At 30.8% G+C, this 7,700-nt stretch overlaps 2 long non-coding RNA genes across 3 annotated transcripts in view; one reads left to right on the top strand and one right to left on the bottom strand.

The window, feature by feature from the left end:
* Nucleotides 1-951: 951 nt before the first annotated feature.
* Nucleotides 952-7,700, bottom strand: part of LOC146999493 (uncharacterized) — a 29,282-nt gene continuing 22,533 nt past the window's right edge. The window contains exons 2-3 of the long non-coding RNA XR_015039781.1: nt 7,032-7,100; nt 952-1,116 (exon numbers count right to left, since the gene is read on the bottom strand). This is a non-coding gene — a long non-coding RNA (uncharacterized LOC146999493). The remainder of the gene's footprint in view (nt 1,117-7,031; nt 7,101-7,700) is intronic.
* The window catches only part of LOC146999492 (uncharacterized), a 251,924-nt gene continuing 249,281 nt past the window's right edge, over nt 5,058-7,700 (top strand). For both annotated transcript variants that reach the window (XR_015039778.1, XR_015039777.1), the window contains exon 1: nt 5,058-5,181. This is a non-coding gene — a long non-coding RNA (uncharacterized LOC146999492). The remainder of the gene's footprint in view (nt 5,182-7,700) is intronic.

The following is a 7,700-nucleotide window of genomic DNA, read 5'->3' as shown; positions in this document are numbered from 1 at the left end:
GAAAATCTGGAAAGGAAGTTAATTAACTTTTATTGTGATATAAATTTTATTCAAAGATTTGAAAATACAAATTTTATTAGCACTTGTCAAAATATAAATATCCTAACTGTTGTGAATTTTTGCAATAAGAATAATCGCTTTTCTTGGGTGCACAGGTGTTAATAAATCTACGAAAAGAACGAAATTGCCGATGAGTATCTGCAGTTTGTGACAAAGATATTTCTAGTAACTGACGTCGAAGATTACAAGCCTTATGAATCGAAAAGCCATGAGAGCTTGTAACTGAAAACATCTAAGATGAAACAAAGAAGTTTACTATTATTTTCATAAAATTATTTTATTTTCTGTATGTGTCATAGAAAAATGCAAAAAATAAAAGAAAGAGAATAAATAGGTTGTCGTTATTTATTCCCAAATTTTGTTCTTGGGAAGTTTTCATATATTTCTATTTAGCTTAAGTACGTTATTTAGTGGTTACTTGAGAACATTGCAATCATTTTTAATAAATACCAGTGTGGAAATTTTAATATTGAGCTGTCAATGCATTTGAATGACGAACTAAGAGAAATTTCTTTCAGATACCAACTTTTAGATTTAAGACAGAAAATAAGCATAAATTTGAATTTTTAGCGCTATTTTTATAAGTATATTTTGACAATTATGTAGTAAAAAAGTTTTTAATTTAGTTAACGAATTTTGCTTTGTTAATAAAAAGGTCTCCTTTTTTATATTATTTATTTACGTATTGTCAGCTAGATCTTGCATTTGGCTAGTGTTCATTTGAGTTTGAGACCACTGAACTGAGTGAATTGATAGGTTTTTCACTCTTCTCCCAAAGAGAAGACGAATCATTGTTAGATAAAGAAGTCAAGAAAATCATCTAATTTGAAAAATAAATGAAATATTATTAAAAGTATTTTCAAATATGTATCGAAAATGCTACCTTTCTGCATGAGGTTGAAAAGCAGAAATGAATGTTGTTGGAGATACTAAATAAGAATCAGCTAAAATTGCTTCAATTTTCAGGCCTACTTTTGAAGATTTGAAGAGAATCTTGTTCTTCAGATGTGAAGCAAAAATGATTAAGCCATTTTCACTCTTTCATTGAATAAAAACCTGAAACAGAGTTTATAAATAATGAGAATTATTTACACTTATACAGAGTAAGGTTGCACAAGTGGTACCAAGTGGTCGCTGAAGACGTACTTTTCACACATTAGACGTAATATCACGTCAACTGCGACTCTTCCGGCGAAACGAATTACACACCCCAGTCAACCATTTTTCACATCGTGTTCATCTCTCTGTAATATTTATGAGGAACACCACGAAGAATATAATTCACTGCCTAAAATGCAAATGATGAATACACGACTTATGTGTCGGAGTTGACAAGAAAATGAAAAAAAAAAAAAATCTTTATGATAATTGTTCTAGTTGGATTGAAAAAAGGTAGTTTTATTATAATTATCCAATTTTAAACATAATATTACTCAAGCCATATGTGATACGACTTAGAAAACTGGTTGTCTAAGTATTATTAAGTTCGTGTTCATAAATTTCATTAATTTAATCCAAAAGAGTAGTCTGTATGGAATTTTTATTGTACGTAATAAATATTAGGAACGACAAAGATACTTATACCACACATATTTTTTTATTTTTTTAAATCCTACGAAATATACTTCTTTATTATTAGAGGGTACAACTTACGCAATCTTACCCTACATATAAAATTTAAAGATGAAAGCAGACATTATAGGTTTGTTCATAAATAACATGATTATGTTTATACACCGACATGTTTAACCATTTTGTAAGATATTTTGCATTAAATATATAATCCTTAGGTACATAATACTCCATAATACTTAATTATTTAATGAAAAGCTGGTGCTATGCATAGGTGTACTTTGGCATTAAATACCGTTACTGAGTAGTAAGACTAATGTGTTTTAAGGTTATTGTTTGAAACTAATAAATTATTTATAATTCCAGCATTTACTATCACTTCTCTTTTCCGTTTCCTTACCCGAATGCAAATCAATTATATCATATTTAGGCTGAGATTTTTGGATTGTAAGGCACATGGTGTTTCTGCCTCTCTGGGCCACGTTACGTAATTCCTGCCAGTTCTGATAAATTTGTAATTATTCGGCTATGCGTTATTGCTGCCAATTTGTTAAATGTTCTTCTGGTTACAGTTTTGAACCGACCTTCATTTAAATTTAATAGTGTTTAACTGCTAAGTTTTTAAATTTGAATTTGACTGTTACTGTAGCTGCATCGCCAGAAGTGGTGGTTTAATTTCTTTTAGCATGAGAAGTGCATTTACGTTCTAAGTTCTGTTAACTAAAAAGGTTTTGTTCAAATCTTTTGAAATCTCTGTAGTTGATTTCAGACACTGCGTTGATTTGCTTTACATCAGTTAGCAATTTGACACTAGTTTATCCTCCCAAAACAAATCAAATTCTATATAGTTAGTCTCTACAAGAAGTGAACTAAGAAATATTTTTTCTTTTTTTTTTTCTTTTTGAGTGAATTTATTTAATTAAAACTCCTACTAAGGGTCAATCAAAAAATTTACTAAATTTATCAATTAATTAGTTACATTAATTAAAACAGTAATATATTGCAAAGAAAAGGACGTATTCAAATTATGAAAAATACGAGTATTTTACATTACTTAATAATTTAGCAGAGCAGAAACTAAAACTCCTTATTCAAAAGAAAAGAGAAAGAAAACGAAAATGAGTTTTCCTACATCTCTTACAAAAAATGTGTTCCTGATCTCATTGTAAAATGCAACTCGATTTTGAATAATATTGAAAATATATATATCTAAATTTCAAAATGTCACACACACACGTGTATATATATATATATATGTAAAATGAGACATATATATGTCTTATTATTTGCAATTTTACCGCCTTTAAAATAATTATTTGAGTATTTAAAATCTATGAATTTTGATTTCTGGATTTTGCTGTAGAATTCGCTCTTTTATCTTTTTTGTGAGGAGAACGCTTGTAGCAGATAACTTGATTCTTTCCGAATATTGATAGCTAAAAGAGGTTAATTTGGAAGTAAAACAACAAAAAATAAGCATTATATTTGGAAATTTTCTCAGGCTTAGTTTCGATGATGTTTTTACCAAATCATTATCTTCAGCACCCAAATTGCAAATGAATTTTTTGTTGCTTGACTTCTAAATTAATCTTTATTCGACGTATCATTTTAACCTAAGCTAAAAGAGGATTTGTTCTAAGATAATTCTTTGAATTTTCTCTGCTTATGTAAATTGCCTCAACATTCCATATTTCTATACATGTCCCCTTTATATATTTTTAACTGTTGTAATAACACTTTATCAAATAGAAAAATACTGCTTTCATAAAAGCAATATGTAAACATTTTGCTCAAAAAAGCTTAGATAAGAATAATTTTTCTCTTACACTTTAAGTTAAAATCTGAGCTGAAAATATCCAGATAATTTGTTTTAATTTTGGACCGCCTTAATTTGTTTATAAGCTTATTTACCTTTAACTTAAATCATCCAAGGAGTGCCTTCGTCTATGATTTTCTAAAGGAAAATAGCTCGTATATACGATACACATATAGAAAACGACTATGCAGCCAGCCCCGTTTGCCTGGATTCGTATCCATATAGGAAATACGAATATTCAGCGATTTTTATCGCTCCGCCGCTGCTCGGCTCAATTTGAAACACGGCTACTTATTGATTAAGTATTCTGCTCATTAGCTAAATATTCTAGCTCTTTATTCTGTAGACCATCAATGGGCCAGTTTTCGCTTTAAATTAAGTTAATATTTTTATAGGTTTCTTAATAAAATTCCAAATTTAAATGAAATGTGATATGAAAATGTAACACTGTTCATGTTTTGCTGGTGACTATATTATTCACCTTTTTGGTGACTGTGCGTTTTTGCAGAATGCCAGAACTTTAATTGACTGGCTGAAGTTCTAAAGAAGCTGCTTTCTATTTTCCATTTCGAGTAGGAACTTTTAAATATTTGTAAAAATAGGCGCAATTAGTTTCATATTTAACTGAAAAGACTTGCGACTTCAATTCTAGCTATGAAATGGCTATTATCAGAAGAAGATGTATCAAGCATAATACTTTCTTGCAAGTGCAGTTTTTTTTAGGTACATCTGGATGCAACTAACCTTTGCCTTTACTTAGTGTCTCCTCATACATTTGCTTCTTTCAATGCATATATATTTTGAGAAAACATTTGTGTATTAAGCTACAGAAAATTATAAATCTTAGTTGCAAAGATGATACTTAGCATGTATACAGCACGCTCTGAATCCGAGCACCTCTTACGCAAGGAGGTGAGGGAAAAATGTTCCCAACTTGCACTTTTTGTATTCCCACATTCCCACAAAATAAGATATCAGTTAGATTACGCACTGACACGAAGAAGGCGTCCATTTTATTCATCCAAATAAAGTCCATCAATCAAAAAAAAAAAAAAAAAAAAAAAAAAAAAAAAAAAAGAGAAACTCTGGGGTTTATTAAGAATCGTGATTGAAGCGTTTTTATTTTTACCTTTTCATCATTTCATTCAGGGCGCGGAGGAAAAAGTGTTGGTTATATGGAGAAGATGCAGCTATGTCCCTGATAGATCCGATCCTACCCTGCTTACCCCCCTTCGTTTTCTTCTCCATCCCTCCCAGGTCATCAGTCGTCCAACATCACGTGACCAACACCGACCCCCCACCTTCGTTGGGCAGTCGATTCCCCCTCGCATTTTGGAGAGAGCTGAGAGCTTTCTCAGCTGGCCCTGTTGCCAAGGTGGAAAAGGAAGTGGAAAAATAAGGCACAAAAAATCGATTATATCGATTGGAAATATTTTCTTTTTTCTTTTATGCCCGCCATGTAAATTTGACCACGCGACGGAGCAGTAGTAATGGCCGATGGCTACCCGGCTATTCCTCGTGGCCCTTCTTTCAATCTTTTCCTGCCTCCTCTCTTTCTTTCTCTCACTCTTTTTCTCTGCCCTGCCTTCCCTTTTCATTCTGAGGGGCATTTCTTTTTTGCATATGCCACGGTTGGTACGCTTCATCACCATAATCTTGAATCCACTCTCACCATCTTCTTTCTGCGAGCTCTTTGTCTTTATTGAAGTCCGCCATCTTGGTTATCTTCTAAGGTAAGATGCGTCTATCCATATCCGTCATACCCTATTTGACTTTAATTAGCCCCACGCTGTAGGTCAAACTTATTTCTCCTAATCTGTCTTTTATCATAAGGTTTATGGTATTTATATAAAAGCAGGTATTTATATAAAACTTAGCAGAAATCTGGACCACTTTTGACTTTTTTTTTTTATGCATCTGTAGACATCTGTGACTTTTATGCATCTGTGGACTTGAAAATGAAAGTTGATTATCTGGATTTATTAACAATCTAAGTAATAATTCTTAAATAACAATTCTGCATTAACCTTACGTGGAAGTAATAATTCAAAAGCTATTGCACTTTAGATATTTAAACAGAATATTATTTCGCAAGTCTCTCGTATAGCCTTCCCAATACAGTCTCTTGGGGCACCTTAACCTTCAGAAGTCAAATTTCATTTGATATCTATGCTCTAAATTCTTTATACGTACTTGAGTAAAAATTGATTTTCATTTAAATTAAAGACCGCTGTTCTTATAGTCATAAGTCCTTGACATGACCTCTGTCTTTCTGCATTAGGACTGAGACGACTTAAGCCCCCTAATGTGTCAGCAAAAGCTCAAGAGAATATATTCATAGCGACGAATTTATTAAACTTAAAAACGTGTTTCCCTTATTATTCTCATTGTCTTGAACTAACCTAAGATGCAAGTTTTCACAAGCACACCTTTTCTTGTCAATCTCTGCAGACATTTGATTGCGAAGATTATGCATTCATATGGTATTACATACAAATATATTGCGTACAACAAAAATGCATTAGAGAAAAGTTAAAATTGCGATGAAGTTAATGTTTCCCACATTTTAGCGAAAAAATCGCCAGGCTAAATTGATAAAACTTCTTACAAAATGTTTGGGTTGTGCCCACCTATGTTATTCCCCATCAATACAAAGAAACTTTTTTTCCTTAAAATGATAGAAACTATTTTGGCGGTTATTAAATAAATAGTTTATCACATAGCTGTAACAAAATAAGCAAGTAAATTTTACAAATACTGAAAATAACTTATAGCATATTAATCATGTTTTTTTAAGTATATTCTAAGAAAAATTTGTTAAACTATAATGAAAGAATTTTATATTTTCTGGAATTAAAAAATAGGTTAGCTTTTAAAACTTTCAAAGTCTTATACGAAGGAAAAAGTCAAAGTTTAATGTTATAATTAGAACTTTTACTTAGCAAATATTTATTAATTTTATTTGTGCAACTTCAATTAATTTACAGCAACTTATAAAATATCAAAAATGGGATGTATGTTTTTAAAAATGCATGCAAATTTCATCCTCGTAAGAACAGAAAATTAAATATATTACTGCCTTTAATTCCTTATTTAATTTAATAGTTAAGCTAACAGAAAAGTTCTCAAAACTTTAGTAAATAATAATAATAAAATATGTGAATTATTTTAATATTTTAATGTAATGTGATGATACATATTTTAATTATCTTTTAAAATATAAAATAACTTCTAGAACGAAATTCAAAATAATTGAAAATCTTTTACTTACTCTTTCTTCCCCCCCTCCCCTTTTGGTAACGAATGTAGTGATTACAGATTAAAAAAACAGTTGGATAAGATTGAAAATAAAATCAATCGCTATTAATGTATATTTAAGAATGTTCACAAGCAATCTCAAAAGTCAACTGTCTATACGCAAAATAACCGAAAATAGTCACTGGAAAAATACCTGAAAATAGTTCGGTCTAGGAAATTCGATGTAAAAAACCAGCTGTGTTGAATAGAAGTCGAATAGATAGTCGATTTTTTCCCTGGTCTGTAGAAAGAAAAGAAATATCAGATATAACTAGGATGTTCTTACCTCTTCTCTCCATTTGCTTCAGGATCAGGCAATTTGAGACAATTCAGTTTGCTGCTATCTTTATAAATGCTAGAAAATAATTAAACGTTTAGAATTATCACATTACTAAAGCTATGTATTAAGCTATTTATTATCTATAGCTACTTATTATCTACAGTATATACTATTTATTATCTACAAAAGTAGCTAAAACATTTAATGCTGAAAATATATACTGGACCTACAGAGCCAAAGTGGTAAAGTAGATTAGTAATTCAGTCTAGGGCTCGAATCCCGGTCAGCGGGTTGGCTGCATAAGCGCTTTCGTGGTTATTTCCGTGAGTAACGTCTATGTGAACCAGTTTCCTTTAGAAAGTCCTCCCTGATGGCCCCTTTCCCTTAGGCAGGTAGCTTTTGAGTATTTTGCCAATATCAAATAAACCAAACCAAACGTAAAGGAAATGAATGGAATAAATATTACAGATTTTTGCTTTTTCGAAAAGCAATTAGAAAATGTGTATTGATAAAAAAGCAATTTCTGATTTCGGACACTTTGAAATTTTTTTTGATGAAACTCCAATTTGCAAGACACTTTTTGATAATTTCTGTGCATATTGGTACAACCGATTTCAGTTTTTTAATTTTAAGTAAATAAAATTAAAATTTAATTTACTTGTACTTGAAGTTTTA

Source organism: Stegodyphus dumicola, chromosome 1, assembly GCF_044657685.1.
Source record: "Stegodyphus dumicola isolate Sdum_Otavi_A_Nest chromosome 1, ASM4465768v1".
In the NCBI taxonomy this organism is placed as follows: domain Eukaryota; kingdom Metazoa; phylum Arthropoda; class Arachnida; order Araneae; family Eresidae; genus Stegodyphus; species Stegodyphus dumicola.
Note: the sequence above shows the minus strand (reverse complement) of the source record. Positions and strands in the feature narration are given on the sequence as shown.